The sequence below is a fragment of the Ursus maritimus genome, unplaced genomic scaffold (assembly GCF_017311325.1).
Source record: "Ursus maritimus isolate PB19 unplaced genomic scaffold, ASM1731132v1 scaffold_2, whole genome shotgun sequence".
NCBI classification, from domain to species: Eukaryota; Metazoa; Chordata; class Mammalia; order Carnivora; family Ursidae; genus Ursus; species Ursus maritimus.
Genome location: NW_024424452.1, coordinates 94,460,165 through 94,481,096, shown reverse-complemented (window position 1 = coordinate 94,481,096; position 20,932 = coordinate 94,460,165). Strand labels below are relative to the sequence as shown.

General features: G+C 40.6%; 1 protein-coding gene across 1 annotated transcript in view; it reads left to right on the top strand.

The window, feature by feature from the left end:
• Positions 1-20,932, top strand: part of HSD11B1 (hydroxysteroid 11-beta dehydrogenase 1) — a 55,713-nt gene continuing 34,781 nt past the window's right edge. The window contains exons 1-2 of the mRNA XM_008701200.2: positions 1-96; positions 4,873-5,023. The gene's annotated coding sequence lies outside the window, so the exon portion shown is untranslated. The remainder of the gene's footprint in view (positions 97-4,872; positions 5,024-20,932) is intronic.

The following is a 20,932-nucleotide window of genomic DNA, read 5'->3' as shown; positions in this document are numbered from 1 at the left end:
CCGGCCTTGAGGGGGCCTGGAAATCTGCCCTTAGTTCCCCCAGATGATTCAGTTGCACAGCAAAGGTTCAGGAACTACTGGACTGGAGCCGAAATTGTGAGTGCGTCTAGGGAGGGGTGAGGGGGCGGGATATGTGATGTGTGTGTGTGTGTGTGTGTGTGTGTGTGTGTGTGTGTGTGTAACTGTTTCTGGGTATATGTCAGTGTATTATGAGTCTATCTTCCTCCCTCCCTCCCTCTTTCATCCCCTGTGTCATCTGAACTTAACCCATAAATACCTCTGGACGGCTAAAAATACTGTCAGAAACCGAGTCCCCTTCGCCTTTTAAACCTGCGGTCGGATCTTTCTCTCCCAACCCTGGGGCTCCCTCTGCTGGCAGAAGCTTGTTAAAACGCTTAGCATCCTAAACCTAAAAACTCATTCCATTCCTATGAGGTCATTTTCCCCCGGGGCGGTTTCCAAGCCCTCGAACTTCCCGAACCCTCCGGGTCAGATAGAGAATGGAAAATTCAACCAACCCAGGAAAGACTTTCTTGCCTTCCATGTGTGACTATACAAAGATCAGGAGGGAGCAGGACAAAGCAGAAATGACAGTGAGAAGTACATATTGTAGTCAAGCCTGAGGAAAAGGAGACCTTAAGGAGTTTTTCTCCCCACCTTCTTCCTTCCGCTCCCCCAAGAGACATGGATGAACGGGACTGCCACACCCATCTGCCTCCCAAAACCCAAAGGAAAGAAACACCTTAGGCTGAGGAGCTCACTGAATTTGCAAGTGGAAGACAAGGGTTCAATATCCACCCTCAGGGTACGTCCTGGAGTCCCCTTTTCCAGAGTCGTGTAAATCATACCTGTCTGTGGACTCTTGGATCTTTCCCACAAGCTGAACATATGCTCAGCCTAACACAGTGTCCCGCACAGAAAAAAAAATGCTCAAAAACATTTGAATGAAAGCTTAACTCATTGCTATCCTAACAACTGGAACCTTCCTTCAGATCTGCATACTTCGCAAACTCCTCAAAAGTATCCCCAGGCTCACACTAAGCATTGCATTTCTTCGTGTCCCTTTACTCTCTTCTGGCTTTAGCTCCTCAGAACCCTCTGACACAGTCTCCAGGGACTCCTATACGCAAGACCCAATGTATTCCTGTCACTTTATCATCCTCCTTGACCTCACAAAGCTTCAAGGCCATAACCTCTCCCTTCTCATTGAGACAACACCCCCTCCTCCGCCCTGGGTTCCCTGTTTTCTCAGGTCATCCTGCTTCCTGCTCCTTCTTGCCCTCCTTCACTGGTTCTCCTCTTCTGCCTGACCCATAAATGTTAGTGTCCTATCCCCCCCTTGTACCCTTCATCCTGGTCCCTGTCTCATTTACTCCTACAGTTTCGATTTTAACTGACAAGATTTAATTTTCCCAAATCTGTATCTTTAGCCTAGACCTTTCTCTTGAGCTCCAGATACCTACCAGACATCTTTATCTGGATGTATGCAAATCACTTTCCTTTAAATACTCAAAAAATGCTTTCTGAGAACCAAGCACCATGCTAAACACTGGAGATACACTGGAGAGACAGACCAGGCCTCTGCTGTCCCAGAGCTAGGTGTTGGGAAAAACCAGCAAATGAACAACTGTGAATACCAAGTGATGGGAGCTGTGATAAGAGAAATGCCCAGTGTCACCTGGTCCAAGGAAGAGCAGGGAGGGTGATTCTGAACGGAAGAATCTGAAGGAAAAGAATGGGGGTGGGTGGGTAAGTAGTCCCTGGGAAAGGATTTCAAAACTTACGAAGAACTTACAAACCTAAAATAGTGAGTTTGGACTTTATCCTAAGAACAATAGGGAACCACTGAAGAAGAATCGGATGGAGTAGAGCCCACAGGGCATATCTGCAGTGTTGGCAATGGTCAAGTGTCAGCAATGGTTATGTTGGATGGTAGGCCCATAAGGCTTTCACTCTATTATTATACTTTATTTATGGTTCATATATTTTTTGCACACATCAAATGTTTCACAACCTTTTTTTTTTTTTTTTGAATGAATGGATTAGAGAAGGTGAGATAGGCAGAAGAATGAGGAGATTCCTAAAGCAGAAAATAACAGTGGCCTGAGTTAGGACAGTCATAGTGAAGGCCAAGATTGGGAGACTGGTCTAGAGATACTTGGGAAGTAGAATTGACTAGACTTGATGAGTAATGGGATATGGAGAAGGAGGAGTAGAAAAAGAGTTCCAAGTTTCTGGAGTATTCATTGGGTGAATGGTGTAGCCATTAATTGAAATAGAAATCCCTAGGAGGGGGCGCCTGGGCGGCTCAGCCGTTAGGTGTCTGCCTTCAGTCCGGGTCATGATCCCAGGGTCCTGGGGTGGAGCCCTGCGTTGGGTTCCCTGCTCAGCAGGAAGCCTGCTTTCCCCTCTCACACTCCCCTTGCTTGTGTTCCCTCTCTTGCTGTCTCTCTCTGTCAAATAAATAAAATAAAATCTTGAAAGAAGAAAGAAAGAAAGAAAGAAAGAAAGAAAGAAAGAAAGAAGAAAGAAAGAGGAAGGAAGGAAGGAAGGAAGGAAGGAAGGAAGGAAGGAAAAAAGAAAGAAAAGAACGAAAGAAAGAAAGAAAGAAAGAAAGAAAGAAAGAAAGAAGAAAGAGGAAGGAAGGATGGGAAGGAAGGAAGGAAGGAAGGAAGGAAGGAAGGAAGGAAGGAAGGAAAAAAGAAAGAAAAGAAAGAAAGAAAGAAAGAAAGAAAGAAAGAAAGAAAGAAAGAAAGAGAAAGAAAGAAAGAAAGAAAGAAATCCCTAGGAGATGATGAATAAAAATAGCAAGGTCATTGGAGAACAGTTTAGCAGTTTCTTAAAAAGTGAAACATATATGTTCCATATGACCCAGCAAAGCACTCCTGGTTATATACCCAAGAGAAACAAAAACATGTCTAGACAAAGCCTTCCACACCAATGTTTATAGCAACACTGTTCGTAATAGCCAAAAAGTGGAAATTCCAAATGTCTGTGTATTGGTAAATGGTTAAACAAAATATGGTATATCCATACAATGAAATATGATTTGGTAATGAAAAGGAACAAGTATGGATACATGCTACGATATGGGTGAAGCTCAAAAACATTATGCTAAAGTCAAAGAAGTCAGACACAAAAGATCATGTTATGTAACTCCACTAATATGCAAGACAGAAAGTGGATTATTGGCTGCCTGGGGCTGGGGATGGCAACAGGGAATAATTGTAAATGGGTAAGAGGGATCTTTCTGGGGTGAGGGAAATGTCCTAAAATTCTCTTGTGGTGATGGTTTCCCAACTTTGCAAATTTATTAAAAACTGCTGAATTGTACACTTACCACAAGATAATTTTCTGGTATATTAATTATACTTCAAAAAGGCTGTTTTTAAAAAATCAGGTCAGTTTTAGGCCGTTGAATTTGAGGTGTTTAGGAGGCATTAAAAAGGAACAAGGTTGAGTAAGCAGTTGGTTACGCCACCTGACACAGGAGACAATGTTGCACAGGAGATAGAGATTTTTAAGTTTCATTGACACAAAGATAATAATTGGGGCCATTGGAGTGAGGGAAACCCCATAGGGAAGAGAGAGAAGAAAGAGTGAGAAAAGAATCAAGGCCAACTCCAACGTTCAAGGAATCCAAAAGAGAAGGGAAGCCTATAAAGAACACTGAGAAGAAGCAGTCAGAGAAGAAGGAAGAAAGCCCAGAGAATATAAATGGACAGAATCCTAGGGAAGATGCTTTGGGGCAAGAAAGAGAGGCTACTGAGAAGTCAGGTAAATATAAACAGAACCAACCAGTAGAATTCATGGTAGAAAAATCTAGCAGTTTAGGGGAGCCCAGTAACATTGTTGAGCATAGCTCCAGAAGGCCAGAAACCTCCAGAGGCTCTGGCATAGCATGCAGAAGGAGCGAAATGTTGATGGAAGAAGGGAGGCTGGATTGATGAGCCCAAGGAGTGCAGGGGACCCAGAATCTTTGACACAAGGCAAGAGGGAAGACAAAAGGCCAGTAAACAGGCAGAGCTCTGGAATAGGGGTGGGGACCCCAGGGTGCAGAGGTTCCAAGTCTGGAAGTGAATGGCCACAACTACAGATTCCAGCCGTAGATATTCAAGGCCCTCAAAGATGAGATTCCTGCTTACTTCTCTAGGCAGATTTCTAACCATGTAACCTCACCCCTTAAATTTAATGATCCTGCCATATGGAATTGTTTGCAGTTTCCCAAACATGCCTTTCTCTTTCACACCTCCTTTTATGTTCTCCCACAGCTTCCTCTGCTTGGAATGTTCTACAAACCAGCCCTCCCCTCTCCCACACACACTCCTGGAACCCAACTCAGCACTCACACTTACCCTTCCTCATTTGCCTGGAGTATTCCTGTTCTTGTTTCAAAATGGATCAAGGTTAACCTTGCCTCTAAGGCCTTGCCTACTTGCCCGTCCCCCACATGGGACAGCCTATTTCCTTCTTTACGTCCTGGGGAGGCCAAAGGCAACCATCCAAGATAGGCCACCTTGGCATGAATATTATTTTGAGTTAAAAGCAATCCAAACCCAGCAGATTCAGGAAAAGCTCTTTATCTCCCCCCCCAACTGCCTGCTTATACCAGGATGAGAGCTATAAAGGAGATTCCTCTTTACCTTATCTGCATAACAGGGCAATCTTTGTTTTCCAAACATCTCCTTTCACCTTCCTGCTAATGGTCTTTCTCCCTTTGTATCCTCAGACCCCTGCCCATCTCCTTAGCTTATATAAGCCTCATGTTGCCTCACTGTCTTTGGAATTTCATGTCTATGTGGATTCACTGTATGTCTGAAAGTAAATTTGATTTTCTCCTGTTAATCTGTCCCATGTCGATTTGATTCTTAGTCCAGCACAAGGACCTTGAAGTGCAGAGGAAATTCTCCCTCCCCAGCAGTTGACGTAGTCAACAGGATACTTTAACTCACTGGATACCGCTTGCCCCAGACACGGCTGCTGCTCAAAGATCCTGGGACATCTGACATACAGCTGGCAGAAGGTAAGATTTCTTACCATGTCAGTCTCCCAGTATCTCTATCTACAGAGTCCAGTGGAGTGAGAGTGGTGAGAGTCCTTTTTCCCTCTTTCTAAATTTAGATTAGCAGGAGAAAATATTTGTGGAACTAGTTCCTTGGGTCTAGCAACTCTGGTAAATATGCTAGATTACTCTTTGGTTACTGATCCATTTCTTTCCAGAGACGGTCTTTGTTTTTCTTTGTCTGTGTCCGTTGTGTCTTTTGTCATGGAATGTGTTAGGTTGACCGTAGGTTGCCCACCAACTTCCCTGCAATGTACTACACAGTAAAACAGCACACAGTCCCCAAACCTGTGGCACATACCTCCTAGGTATTAGTGTGGCTCCAAAATGATGCAGGAAGCAAAGGCCAGGGATGCCTGGGTGGCTCAGTCAGTTAAGTGCCTGCCTTCGGCTCAGGTCCTGATCGCAGGGTCCTGTGACAGAGTCCCACATCAGGCTCCTTGCTCAGTGGGGAGCCTGCTTCTCCCTCTGCCTGCCACTCCCCCTGCCTTTGCTCTCTCTCTCTCTGACAAATAAATAAATAAAATCTTAAAAAAAAAAAAAAAAGAAAGGGAAACAAAGGCAAAAGAAAAATTAAATTTCCGGGGCGCCTGGGTGGCTCAGTCGTTAAGCACCTGCCTTTGGCTCCGGGCGTGATCCTGGCATTCTGGGATTGAGCCCACATCAGGTTCCTCCGCTGGGAGCCTGCTTCTTCCTCTCCCACTCCCCCTGTTTGTGTTCCCTCTCTCACTGGCTGTCTCTCTCTCTGTCAAATACATAAATAAAATCTTAAAAAAAAAAAAAGAAAAATTAAATTTCCTTACTACTTACAGCCCATTGACAAGTCCTTGAAACAGGCAGAGTGACCTTCCTCTGGGAGCTCAGCTGCCTCAGTGTTGACACTTTGGAAATCTTAGCCTGACACCCTCCCCACCCCCCAGGATCCTGTGAGTCTACTTTAAACATATAGAAATTCCTTTGGAAAATTTATCTCTATCCCCCAAGATGTATGTTAGCCATCATCCTCCAAGCATATGGCCCACTCAAATACATCTGAAGGGTCTTATGACTGAATTTTTACTAAACAGTAATAAATGACCTTTCCAACAATAGCTAGTTCACTCAGGGTCCTGGAAACCTTGTTTCCAAAATACCTTGGAGGTTTGTGCTGTCCCTAACCCCCTCCCAATTTAAAAGTATACGATTGGCCACTTCTCACCACCCCAGTGCAGCTCTTTCTGTGCATGGGTCCAGTCCCTGTGCTTTAATAAAACCACCTTTTCGCACTGAAGATATTCTCAAGAATTCTTTCTTGACCATTTGCTCTGAACCCCAACACTTCCACATCATTTTGGTGCCCAAACATGTGGCTCGAGTCTTCTCATCTGGACTCCGAGCTTCGGTGCAAACTTGGTGAGTACATTCTCTTCTTTTCCTTTACTTTCATTTCAAGGGCTTTTTAAGGGGTACGGTCTTATTGGAATACTTTCATATCAGTTGTTCATGCTGCAATCCTCTAGTCTGTGGCTACTCTATGGGGAGGAGAAAGACTGCCTTTTGGCTGAAAGTTAGTACCATGGTCGGAATGGTAATAAGCTCCAGAAACTTGATGCCCTCTCTTTATTCCTGTCCTTATACAAAGCTGTGTGTGTTGGGCACAGGACAGCCAACTAAGTCACCAGGATGGCTGCCGATCTTTAAGACTCCCATTTGATGTTCCTTCTCAATGGTCTAATGTGATCCCCTTCACATCTCTGGTCTAGTCACTTCAGGCTGTGAGACTTCCACTCAGAGCTGTCCAAAATCAGCAACTGATTGAATTAAAACCCAAACAGGGACCATTTCCTAGGGAAACTGGCTGGAAAAGTCTACATGTGTTGGAGTGTCGCTTAGACCATGATGGATTTCTATCTTTACTGGTTTACATCAATGTCCTCTAATAACTACTTAAATTACAAATTTGGGTAGTTTCCCCTTGTAAAACTTTTCTAATGTTTTCCATGGGTTAAAAATGGTGGGTTCTTCATGGCAAGGCAAGGCACGGTATCTTGGTCCATACACTGGCACCCATTTTGCAGTCTAGAATGCAATGGGGAAGGAGGGGGACACTAGCATCCTTCCTACAGGGCCTTCAAGGCAGTGATCATAGCTATCTCACTTGAGGGATGCCTCAGGTCACTTTGATACCAGGACCCTCTGACATATCCTGTGTGGGATACCAGCTGGAGGTGGAGATTTTCTTGGTAATGGACCTTTTCTCTTCTTCAGTTCCCAAGGACTCTCCCTCAGAATGCTTTTGAGGCCACTGGAAACTATTTGGATTATAAAATTTAAGAAAGGACTGATGTCCTGTAACAGTGCATGGCCTCAGTAGGATCAATCAGTTAGATCTCTTCTGCAGGAAACAGGGAAATGGACAGAAGTAACTTAGGTCCAAGCCTTGATGGCTCTAAATCAGGACCTGGACCTAATAGCCTCTTCCAGAACATGTTTAGTCAGTAACCAAGTCAGTAAACTCCCTCCTGATATCTTGGATGATAATTATCTAAATAGGCCTCCTCCTGATAGAACCCAGGTTGCTGGAGAAAACAGGCCATCCCTGATGAAGGGGACACTGACCATCTCTCACTGTTCCTCCTCCTAATAGATGTGAGGGTTTCTCCCTCATTCATTTCCTGGGCTAATGGCTATAGTTGGAGCCAACTGTGGTTAGTCTACCTCAGGATGAGGACTTTAAGGAATATTCCCAAGCAGCTGCCAAAACTCCTTTTGTTTCAGGGAAATGCCCTGACTTCTCCAGCCCAACAAGGACTGGATATTTCCACTTTGGTGGGGGGAAGAAAAAACTAAAAACATGACATCTGCTCGTCTGTCAGCTAATGAGGCTTAGAACTGGGAACCATCTTTCTCTGCCTTCTGGCAGCGTCTGGCATCTTCCGCCTCCCCCTCCTCCTCCTATTTCTGCAGGACCTTGGGTACGGCCTGTATAACTGGTTCCTATATCATCCTCAGTGCCTCTGGCATCATTGGCTCCTCCTCCTCCCCTCGCTGTCAAGGAGCGAAGAGCACCCCCTTGGACTTAACACCGCCCACTTCAGATTTCCCCACCAGTGTCCCAGGTAAAAATTGACAGTGGGGATAAAATTGATTAACTTTTAAGTGGACCCGGGTGGAACAGAATTTGGTATTTAAACTAATTTATGTCTGTTGGTTTAAGATAGGTCTTCAGCATTAAGTATAAAACTTTTATTGGGGTGCCTGGGTGGCACGGCGGTTAAGCTTCTGCCTTTGGCTCAGGGCATGATCCCGGCGTTATGGGATTGAGCCCCACATCAGGCTCCTCTGCTATGAGCCTGCTTCTTCCTCTGCCACTCCCCCTGCTTGTGTTCCCTCTCTCTCTGGCTGTCTCTATCTCTGTCGAATAAATAAATAAAATCTTTTAAAAAAATAAAAATAAAAAAATAAAACTTTTATTCTACTAAGGTTTACTAAAGGCCAAATAAGCTCATGTTTTCTCTGTTGCAGTATGTTAGCAAAAACATGACTTAAGACAATAGATAGCTCATTTCGTCTGTCTCAAAGTTTTCATGGGTAATTGTTAAAATAGTGTTCAAAATCTTTGGTAACCTGAAGCTTTAGAGTTTTGTTTGTTCAATTGGGATTGAATTCATTGGACATCTAGGTCTTTTCCAAATGGGAGAAAGTGCTAAGGCATTGATTACTAAACATAAAGTTTATCTGCTTTTGACTTCTTATTGCAGAGAAGCTAAGGATATTTGGGTCTGTTGGAAAGCCCGCTTTGTTCTTAAATGTATCTGTAAATTTGCCCTCTAAAGAATTCTGGTGTAATGGTTCACAATGAGTTACTAAGGTTTAACAGTTAAAATTCTGCTCAATGTAATTAAGACTGATGGAAATAAGGGAAGCAACTCTGTGTGTATAAGAACGATGTAAGGAATGGGGATACATTTTTTTTTTTGGATGGTAAAAGAAGGTAATTTTGTCCTGAGACTGGTTTAAGAGAAATTATTTGGGACAAATCTGAATGCAAAGGAAAGTTGTAGAACGTTTGTGAAGGGAAATCTTTAGGAAGGAATTTTAAGTGTGGTCAGGACAGACTAAAGTTGAAATGAATGGATTTTTAAAATACACTGGCGCTGCACCTAGGTGGCTAAGTTGGTTAAGCGTCTGACTCTTGGTTTAAGCTCAGGTCATGGTCTTGGGGTGGTGGGATTGAGCTCCCTGTCAGACTCCACACTAGGGATGGAGTCTGCTTGGGATTCTCTTTTCCTCCTTCCCCTCCCCCACACTCTCAAGCTCGCGCGCTCTCTCTCTCTCTCTCTGTCTCTGAAACAAACAAACAAATAAATAAAATCCTTTTAAAAAATACACTGGTGTAAGATTGAAATTCTGCTTTCTCTCTGTTAAAAAGACAAGTTTTCTTGGATTGTTTGTCTGCTCTTGATAAGAAAATGTAAACAAAGTTGTTTTCTCTCTGTCCAGAAAAACCAGTTTCTATGTTTTGTCTTTATCAGGTCTTTGATGGTCTATAATCCTATTTAGGCATGTGCTTTAAAACTTTCTAAGGTTTTAAAAACTTCCCCAAGATTTAAATCATAAATGAAGTCTCTGACTAATTAGGCTTGTTTATTTGGTATGTTACATTCTGGTAGAGGTCATCACTCAATATTCTGATTATTGAAGTTTTCTGTGTCGCAGAAATAACTGTATTTGCTTGTCAATTGCATCAGAATGAACTCTCATATCACATCATTAACAATGTCCATATCTGAGTTTTTGTCATTTATAAGTGTTCTGATGTTCTTATAAAACATGTTTCATCTTCAAGGAGATTCATAAAAAGGACTTTTAGGACAAATACAGGTATTCGATATCTTTAAGATCATAAAACTGAAATGGGTAAGAATTTCCAGAACTAAAACCTGCATTCAAACTAAATAAGAATTAGTAACATAGGACTAAATGAATTGAGAAATATGGTTATAGTTTTTGTGATTCTTGTTTAAAATATTGCTGATTCTCTAATGTTCTTCCAGATTAAGGAAACTTTCTTTTAAGATATCTATGACTTAGAAAAATATGATATAATATTCCTTTGTGAACACATTGAGGAATTTAACTTTTCTCTCTACCCGAATCCTCTGAAATTCAAAAAGTCTCAGTAAGTATTCTTTCTTCCATGGCAATCATAGTCATTTGCATAAGTTCAGTAAGAATCTGTTCTCCTTGTAACCAGACACCATTGGAAACATTGGTTATTACCAAGGCTTTAACTGGAATGTCATATTTGAGAGAGACATGCATAGACGCAGATATGACTAGACAGCTTTAAAGAATTGAGGTTGACTTTATGAAACCTGGAGCCATAAAGCCCCTTAGAAATGTTGGCCTGATACCTTGCTTACAGAGTTCCCAGCAGCCTTACCAGGTGAGTAAAGAATGTCACTTCCTGGCAGGTGCAGGAATCTCAGGACACTTTGGGGACCTCCAGAAGAGGAATTCACCCAAATCTACAGGTATTGCAGGCATGTTTAATGGCAACTATTTGGCTTGGCCTCTGGCCTTGAGAGGCTACTAAAAGTTCAATCTAGATTCCTTATGAAAAGTTCCAGCAAAGACGATTTTGAATGATCTATATGGCCAATTGCTATTCTTGCTATGTAAATAGTCTTGTTATGTAAATAATTAGGTCATGTCTGTTAAAATTGGTCTTGTTTTTCAAACGAATTAGTCTTGATTTGGCTATCTCTGGAATTAGGGGTGATTATAGAGAGAAAGAATTATGTTTCAATAACACACCTTTGTGGATGTTAAATTGAAGTTCTGATTGTCTTTGATTGCTATTTGCCTAAGCTAGACAACTTGAGGTAAACTTCAGAGAAATTGCCACAATAGCTCATGTATAGACAATCTTCATGCTTGTTATTCTGTGGGAATAATGACAAGACCTCAGGGGCATATGATTATTTGAACAGCTGGAAAATGGGATTGATTCCCAACAATTGTATGACTCAACTAGCAACTTGACCAATTCTGTATGGCTGGAATGACAATATCATTCCCTAAAAGCCACAGTGTACCCCACACCATGGGGTTAACTATGAACTTGGGGAGATAATGGATGATGCCACTTTCCTTATGACTGGATTGGATGATGCACTTGGGGATGCCCTTATCTCCTGAGACAAGTCTTCTCCCACTTGCCAGTGATTTGTCTTAATTAGGATATTGTTAAGGCTAGACCTCAAAGAGGGCTTCTTGATGGCTTTATCCCTTGGCCATATTTGTCCTAGGAACTACCTCTATTGATATAAAACTGCAAATAGAGGCTTTATCCAAGCATACAACAGCCCTCCTGGTGGAAGAAGCCTCAAACCTTATTATGGGACAGTCCCTGACAGTGATGACTCCACATCAGGTCCACAGTGTCTTAGAGACCAAAAGCCACCAATGGATGACAGGAGGCTGACTCATTAAATACCAGGCTATGCTCTTAGATACACCTGAAATAATACTTAAAACATGTCAGCTACTCTTATGCCCAGGCCCAACCATCGTATTTCCGTGTTAGAACATGACTGCTCAGAGATTATTGATCTTGTTTATTCTAGCAGACCAAATTTAAAAGATTCCCCTATTGAACATGCAGGTGACAGTTGATTTACTGATGGCAGTGGTTTCATGGAAAAGGGGAAAAGAAAAGCTGGGTATGCTATAAGTCAGTCTAATTCAGACCGTGGAGGCCAAAGCCCTCCCAGCACATGTGTCTGCCCAAAAAGCAGCGTTAATAATGCTTGCTCATGCTTTACGATTAGCAAAGGGCCTCGAAATTAATATCTATACTAACTCTAGGGGCGCCTGGGTGGCGCAGTCGTTAAGTGTCTGCCTTTGGCTCAGGGCGTGATCCCAGCATTCTGGGATCGAGCCCCACATCAGGCTCCTCTGCTAGAAGCCTGCTTCTTCCTCTCCCACTCCCCCTGCTTGTGTTCCCTCTCTCGCTGGCTGTCTCTCTGTCACATAAATAAATAAAATCTTAAAAAAAAATACTAACTCTAAATATGCCTTCCTAGTCCTACAGGCCCATGGAGCAATTTGGAAGGAAGGGGAATTATTATCAAGCCATAATTTCCCAATCAAATATGCGCCTGAAATTATGACTCTTCTTGAGGCTATACACCTACCTAAGGAGGTAGCTGTAATTCCCCTCAAAGGACATCAAAAGGATATGACCTTAGAATCTAAAGGCAACAATTTGGCAGACCGTGCAGCCAAGCAGGCAGTACAAAATAAACAAATATTAAGTCTTAATACCAGTCTTAACTCCAATAAAGTCCATAACTCCTGTCTATTCAGACCAAGAAGTTCACATAGCTCAGAAACGAGGATATTCACAAAATGCACAGGACTGGCTTCTTAACCTTTATACCCACAAATAACCAATGGAAGGTAATACAGGGTTTACAACAGGCTACCCATTTGGGTAAGAAGGCCCTGGAACAAATGGTTAAAAACACCTGTGATGGAATTAGCTTAACCACTACCATTAAACAGGTCTGCAATCACGTGTTGTCTGTGCACAAGCAAATCCAGAGGGTGCGACTGGCCCAGGCCCTCTTTTAGGGCCAGTCCAAAGGCGGAGGACATATCCTGGAGAGGACTGGCAAGTAGATTTTATGCAAATGCCACCTTGTAAAGCCTATAAGTACTTGTTTATGTAAACACCTTTACTGGATGGATAGAGACCTTTCCTTATAAAACAGAAAAGACCACTGAGGTGACAAAAACTTTGCTAAGAGAAATTGTCCATAGATTTGGACTCCCTCGGTCCCTGTAAAGTGACAATGGACCATCTTTTATTGCACAAATAACTCAGCAAATAGCTCAGGCCTTAAAAATTACTATTTACATTGGGCCTGGCATCCACAATCTTTTGGAAAGGTGGCCCTCCAAAACCAAATAGCCTTTGATATCCTGATTGCCATTCAAGGAGGTCCAGAATTAGATGGCTGGCTCCTAATGGGACCCAATGGCTATGTGGCTCTGTCTCGTGGCCATGGCTTCCTCCAGGCTGGATAGGCCACTGTACTCTTGGGTTTTGCCTGGGTGCATAGGAACATTATTAAAACCATTACGAACTCAGCCAACCTTCCAAATTTAAAACAACAGCAGAGATGTTCTGTGTTTCATTGGTATGACCACCTAGCATCCATCTTTGTTCCCTATTTGGTACTGGAGAATGTCGTTTGGCACACAGAAGCTCTTAATAAGTACATAGTCAAAGCCCTAAATGACACTCAGAATAGCATTTCCCTATTAAATACTGAAGTAACACAAATGCGTAAAGCAGTTTTACAAACTAGAATAGCATTAGATGTTTTAACTGCTGCACAAGGTGGAAGTTGTGCTATCATAAAAAGAGAATGCTGGGTATACATTCCAGATTATCACAAAAACATTTCTGGGTTTCTAATGACATGAATATTCAAATTGGCACTTTAAACGACCCCACTCTTTCCTTAAATGATTGGTTGAACTCCTGGACTGAAGAGGATTTTTGTCAACTACCAAAGGGCTTTTATTGGGGCTTCTTTTTTCTTTTTGTTATTCTAATTATGTTTTGCTGTTTTCTCCCATGTCTCTCCACCTGGTGCCAAGACTCCTTTACTGCCATAACCTCAAGCTAACAGATGCTCCTTTCCACTTCGGAAGATCCATACATGTGGTCTCCCTTGAATTCAGCTACCTCTGCCTTTCATAACTCCTATATATTATGCCCCCAACTGACCAGTGTTGACCCACAGGTAGGGACATCTCCACACCCCTATTCATCAGGAAGAAGTTATAGAAGATAACACCTTCCACCCTTAGCAACCTCAAAGATTTAAGGGTCAAAATTATTCCGGGGGGGATGATGTGGGAAACAAAGGCAAAAGAAAATTTAAATTTCCTTACTACTTACAGCCCATTGACAAGTCCTTGAAACAGGCAGAGTGACGACCTTCCTCTGGGAGCTCAGCTGCCTCAATGTTGACACTTTGGAAATCTTAGCCCGACACCCCCCCCCCAGGATCCTGTGAGTCTACTTTAAACATATAGAAATTCCTTTGGAAACTTTATCTCTACCCCCCAAGATATATGTTAGCAATCATCCTCCAAGCATATGGCCCACTCAAATACATCTGAAGGGTCTTGTGACTGAGTTTTTACTAAACAGTAATAAATGACCTTTCCAACAATAGCTAGTTCACTCAGGGTTCTGGAAACCTTGTTTCCAAAATACCTTGGAGGTTCGTCCTGTCCCTAACCCCGCCCCCCATTTTAAAAGTACACAATTGGCCACTTCTCACCACCCCAGTGCAGCTCTTTCTGTGCATGGGTCCAGTCCCTGTGCTTTAATAAAACCACTTTTTCGCACTGAAGATATTCTCAAGAATTCTTTCTTGACCATTTGCTTGAACCCCAATATTTCCATATCACAAGAGACCCAAGGCTTTAGCTAAAGCTGTTAAGGTGCATATAAGATTTTTCCTTTTGTCTTGTTCTATGTCCTAAGAGCTTGGCTTTGTGACCAATGAGAATATTCTCTTTGGTCTCCATCATCTGGAGGGTGTACTTACCAGGGTACACCTTGGTGGCCAGTCGAAAAGACTGGGGGAATCTAACTCTGACTCTCTCTCTCCCCCACCTTTCATCCTAGGCCTGGCGACCTCTCAGTGGTGTTCCTCATGAGAAGTTCTAGACCATAGGAACCTTTGTCTTCTCAACCTTCATTGCTTATGACAGATTAGCGGTCTGTGACTGGAGGTGTCTTATGATTTCATGGGAGACCAGAGACACCATTTTCAGTACACCATCCTTACTGCCTGTGCAGTGAAGACCTTTTCTTGCTTAGACTAATCTTGGGAGTAAACTTTCGGATACGGGGGCTGCATCATCTATGCCTTCTTTGAATGCCTCTTGTGTCTTTGGTTAAGCCATTAAAAGGCTTATAGCTTTGAGTTGCTATTAATAGACCCTACTCCTCAATGGCCAGATGACAGATCCTTTAAATTGGCTATATTTAAAAGAAAAATATTCTTTATAGAATTCTCAATTGTCTTATTAGTGTAACAGCTGGCCTTAGGGATTCCTTTGATAAAAGAATAGAAATTAGATTTAAGACAAAAATAAATGTCCACATCCAATGCAAATTTTCCTAAAATCTGCCTGTTTCAACTTCCCTTTCCCTACAAAGTGCACAGGGAGCATCCAGCCTATTCTCTAGGTTCAAAGTATGCAAGTTGCTTATGTAAATGCTGAATGCCAGGAAATTAACTTAATAAAAGCACCCAAGATTGGCAGTGAGGCTGGCTTTGTTTCTACCTCCCGGGGCTCTATAATCAGGATCTGCCAGCTTTAGGCATTCCTGTGCCATGTCCTTTACAGGTATGTCCTCGATCTCTCACTGGAGAAAAATTCTTTCGCCTGGACAGCAGCAGACCTTTTAAATTACAAAGGCTTTTTTTTTCCCTCCAGAAAATCCTAACAAATTTAGAGAGGAATTAGTTGATGACTATTCATAACCTCCCTTCCCAGAGGAAACAGAACCAAAATTTCTCTGAGGCCCTCCTACAAATGATCTCAAAAGGCTAATATTCTAGGACTAATAGAAGCAAGGTTTAATTGTGTACCCAGAAAAGAGGCTTTTGTTGAAATGCTTTATACAGACTTTACAAAGGCATAGGTCTTTTGATTCTCATTTTACTTAAAAATCCCCCTGATATAAAGAAGCAAATTTAGTTTAAAAAGCAGGCCAGTCCCTTGATATTCAGGCTGTAATCCAGTTCTTTGGGAGAATTAGAAACAACTGTCTTTGTCTTACAAATCTCTCAAAACCAGAAATGCAACTCTAAAAATAAAAGTCAAAGCCCACCCATTTTTACTAATCCCCAAAACTCACCTATTCCTCTCAATATGTTGGTAGATATAAATACAATATCAGAACAAAATTCCCTGTACTTAAAAAAAAAAAAGGTAAATTTTTGATAGCAATTACCCTGAAATTTGAGGGGAAAAAACATTTTTATTTCTCTGTCCCTTGAAATTATAAATATTATCATGTCTTTGAAAGGTAAATACAGCCCACCATCACCTGAGGCTGAAGGAAAGAAGGGAGGGAGGAAGGCTTTTTATAATAAAAACGGCTAAAATGGCTCTCGTGGTCAGACTCCAGCACCTCTGATAATAAGCAGATATGCTCCCAATCTCCACCTCCGAGAGAACTTGGACACTTATTCTGTGCTTTTGTGATGTAAATCTCCTTCCCCCATCTTCCTTAGGACCTAAGGGCCATTCTTTGAAATACAAATTTAAAGAGAGTTTTTCATCAGGGAAAAAAAAAATCGAGGGAGGTATTTAAAAATTGGGTCTTTCTGTCCTCTTCACAAATATTAGCAAAAATAAAAGCTCTAAGATTTTGTTTCTATCTGAGTGTGTGACCATATATGTTGTAAATATGAGGCATTTTCTCTACTTCCAGGTGGTATTGCTTAAATTAATTTGCTAAAGAGCTCTTTTAGTTGGTTTGAAGTCAAGCATTTGTAAAACTTGGGCATTCTAAAACTCAGGAAGAGAAACTAACCCAAATGTTTTTCTTGTTTACATGATCCGGGAAAATATTCAGTATTAAAAAGCTAATAGAAGTTGTTAGTTTAATTAAAATAGACATATATTTAGAGTTATCAGCATTAAATGTAAAACTTTTATTCTGCCTATATTTACTGAAAGTCAAGTATGTTCATGCTATATCTCCGTTGCAAAATTCGCCAAAAGAAAAAAAATTTCAAATAATCATTGACTTTATCTAATGCCTCATGATGCTTTGTGGGTAATCTAAACACAATTATTAAGAACAAGTAAATTAAATAGATGTAAATAAGATAAAAGCTTTGTAGGTAAACTTTTAAATAGCTTCCAAAATCTTTCATAACCTGAAACTTTATAAAGTTTTGCTAAGTTAAATGATACATTGTTAAATTTGTTGAATATCTAGATCATTTCCAAACAAGATAAAACAATGAAACATTAAGTACTGAACATTGGTTTATTTACTTTTGTTTAATTACAGAGAAACTAACGATAAATTCAGGTCTGCTAGTAAACATGATTTGTGCTTTATTGAATGGTTGTACTATGAAAAAGCACACATTTCTGGAAATTATAAAATGTATTTATAAATTTGCCAACCTAAAGAATACTGGTGTAACAGTTCACAAATTGCTTACTACTTAGTTTTCATTAGAAATTACGGTTTCTAAGAGAAAAATTTTAATAAATGTAATTAAGGCTACTGAAAATAATAAAGAAAATAATTTTGTATGCAAGGAAAGTAAGATGTGTGTCTGGGGATTAAAAAAAGAAGAAGAAGAAGAAGCATGAGGAATGGGAACACATTTTTGTTGAGGGAAAAGAGAGTAATTTTGTCCTAAATAGAGGCTGGTTATTTAAGGAGGGAAAACTTAGGACAAAATCCGAATGCAAAAATGTTGCAGAAGGTTTATGGAAAAGGAATCTGGAAAGGAATTTTATGTGTGGTTAGTACTGGCTAAGATTAGAGTCAATTTAAGCAAGTAAATGAGTTTTAATATTAAAAATACACTGAGGCAAAATTAAAATTTTGTCTCTCTCTTTGGTAAAAGGACAAAGTTTTCTTGAACTATTGGTCTGCTCTTAATAAGAAGTTGCAAACAAAAGTTTTTCTTCACCTTTAAATTTATCTACCTGGAAAACAAGCACTCTGTGTTTTGCCAAAATAATTTCCTACATTTATCAAGTCCGATTACTTAAGGAAACGGAGTTTTAATATTTAAAAGGTTAAATATTGCTTACAACGATTTAACCTTCTGTATTTGCCTTTGAAATCTTTTATTGTCTATTTGGTTAAATACATAATTAAAAATTGTTTCATAATAATTTATGATCCCAAAAGGAAATTCTAAAATGATATCTTTTGACCACACTCTAACTGACGTGTTCCAGAGCACTCCTGGAACATTTCAAAGATTTTGTGAGAAATTAAATGAAGTAGGCTTATTTGGCATGTTAAATTACATGGGAAGTATTGTCAAATAAGGGATAGTAAACCCTATTGGGTTATATTTATGCAGATATTTTATTAAACTAAGTGTTCTAAAAATTGTACGACACTCTTAGAAATCTGATGTCCTGGTATGTTCTTACCTTGGAGTGTTGTGTGTCACAAATAACCAAGTTTCTTTGTCAATTGCATTGCAATGAGGTCTAATCAGATCTTTAACTGTGGTCACTTGTAAGTCTTGTCATTTACAGTTACTGTTTTACTTCAGTGCTGTTACAAATGTGTTTTATCTTAAGTGACACTGAGAAAAAAACTCTGAGTACAGGTTTCTGATCATCTTAAGATCACAAAATTGAAGTAGGTAAGAATTTCTAAAACCAGTGGAAAAACTGGATTCAAAGAATTAACAACTTGGGACTGCATGAAGAGGATGATTATCATTTTTATGACTTTTTGTTTAAAACATTGCTGATATTTTTAAATGTTGTGGTTTTCCAGATTTCAGGAAACTTTTTCTTAAGCTGACTGACTTATATCAATGTGATAAATTATACATTTGTAAGCAGAATTGAAACATTTATCTTTTCCTCCCTACCTTGTCCCTCCAGAATTTAAAAACCCTCAGTGAGTATTCTTATATTTTCATGGCAATATATTTATTTGCATAAGTTCAATAAGAAACTGTTCTCCTTATAACAAGATATAATTGGAAACATTGGTTGTATTACCAAGACTTTGACTAGAATTTCGTATTTTAAGGAGACATACATAGACTCAGATATGACCAGACTGCTTTAAGGAACTAAGGCTGACTTTATGGAGCCAACAAAGTCCCTTGGATATATTAGCCTGGTACCTTGCTTTCAGAGTTCCCAGCAGCCTATGTGGTGAGTAAAATCATTTCGTGGCAGGTATAGGAACCTCAGGACATTTTGGGAACCTCAAGAAGAGAGTAACCCAAATCCACAGGTATTGCAGGCAAAATCTCATGGCAAGTATTTGACTAGGCCTCTGGCCTCAAAAGACTGTTTATTAAGAATTCAATCTAGATATACCTTATGAAAACTTTTAGCAAAGCAGGTTTTTAATTTTTTTTTATTTATTTAAGTAATCTCTACACCCCACATGGGACTTGAACCCATGACCCTGAGATCAAGAGTTGCACAGTCTTCCAACTGAGCCAGCCAGGTGCCCCAAAGCAGGTTTTTAAAAAGCCTCTATGGCCAACTGCTATTCTTGTTGCACTTATGTAAATAATCAGGCCAAGTATTTTTTGTTTGTTTGCTTGCTTGTTTTTGAAACCAGACTTATTTTGCAAACAAATTATTAATTTGGCTATATCGGTAGAAATGACGGTGATTATAGAGAAAAAATAGGTTTCAACAACAGACCTGAGTAAACATTAGATTCTAGACTAGATCCTGATTTCTTCTAGTGTCCTCCAATGCCTGGCTACAACCCTCCAAACTAATGTTTTTTATTTTTCTCTCACTTACTGAGTTGGATTCATTTGAGAACTAAAATGCCCTTTTTCCTGAAGCCCTGCAAACTAAGTATGAACAACTTGATGTAAACCTCAGAGAAATCACCATGACAGCTCACATATAGGCAATCTTCATGGGCAAAAATATCATCAAAGACATTCAAACCACAAACCAGAAAAATCTGTCACTGGCTGCTTTCACACTATCTGAAGATGCTTCAAGCTGGACATCTAGAAATTTTCTCTATTGTCTACCCTTCAGAGCTCAGAAACTGGCTTATAACTTGAGCCAATCATTAACCATTGTTTTTCTTTTGTTTCCATAGAAATGCCTCTTATTTAATACCTCAGTGCTTGAACCATAGACCTAACTTTGAGGACACACCTGAAATACCATCTCCTGGAATGAGTTTAACTAAATTGACCTATTGGCAGGACTGGTTCAATGAGCAGAGACAATCTACCAGCTCAACTTTTAATGTGTGAAATGCCAGGGAAGTTTCAGAGGAGGGAACTACAGACTGCCCCAAGATGGGCCACTTTGGCGTGAACATTATTTTGAGTTAAAAGCAGTCAAAAGCCAGCAGATTCAGGAAAAGCTCTTTATCTCCCCCCAGCTGCCTGCTTATACCAGGAAGAGAGCTATAGAGGAGATTCCTCTGTACCTAAAAAACTTATCTGCATGATAGGGCAATCTCTGTTTTTCAAACACCTCCTTTCACCCTCCTGTTAATGCTTCCCCCCATCCCTTGTACCCTCAGACCCCTAACCCCTCTCCTTAGCTCATATAAGCCTCATGTTGCCTCAATGTCTTTGAAATTCCATGTCTGTGTGGATTCTCCATATGTACAAAACTAAACATGATTTTCTCCCATTAATCTGTCTTTTCTCAATTCGATGATTAGTCCAGCTAGAACAAATTTGAAGAGCAGAGGAAATTCTTCCTGCCCTCCACAGCCTCCACCATAGACTTTGATCATATCACTAGTAGCTCTTTATACATTTTGTTTACTTCCTGGTCTGTCTTCTTCCTGGACATAGAAAGCATTTTATTTGCTTTACATTTGTAGGACCTGACCCATAGTAAGTACTAAATAAATGTTAGCAGGTGAAATCTCACCTCAGCCACCATATGGCATTCATGTCCCTTTTCCTCCTTCCTACTTAAGGCCCTTTTGGGGGCTGTCTGTGGCCAGGCTGCTGGGTTTCATTGTGTGAAGGTGGATGAGGCAGTCTGACCTCTGCTATCAATGGCCATGGTCAAGAATGTTTTGTGAATACCTAAGGCCCAGTTTCCCAGTGTTCCCAGAGC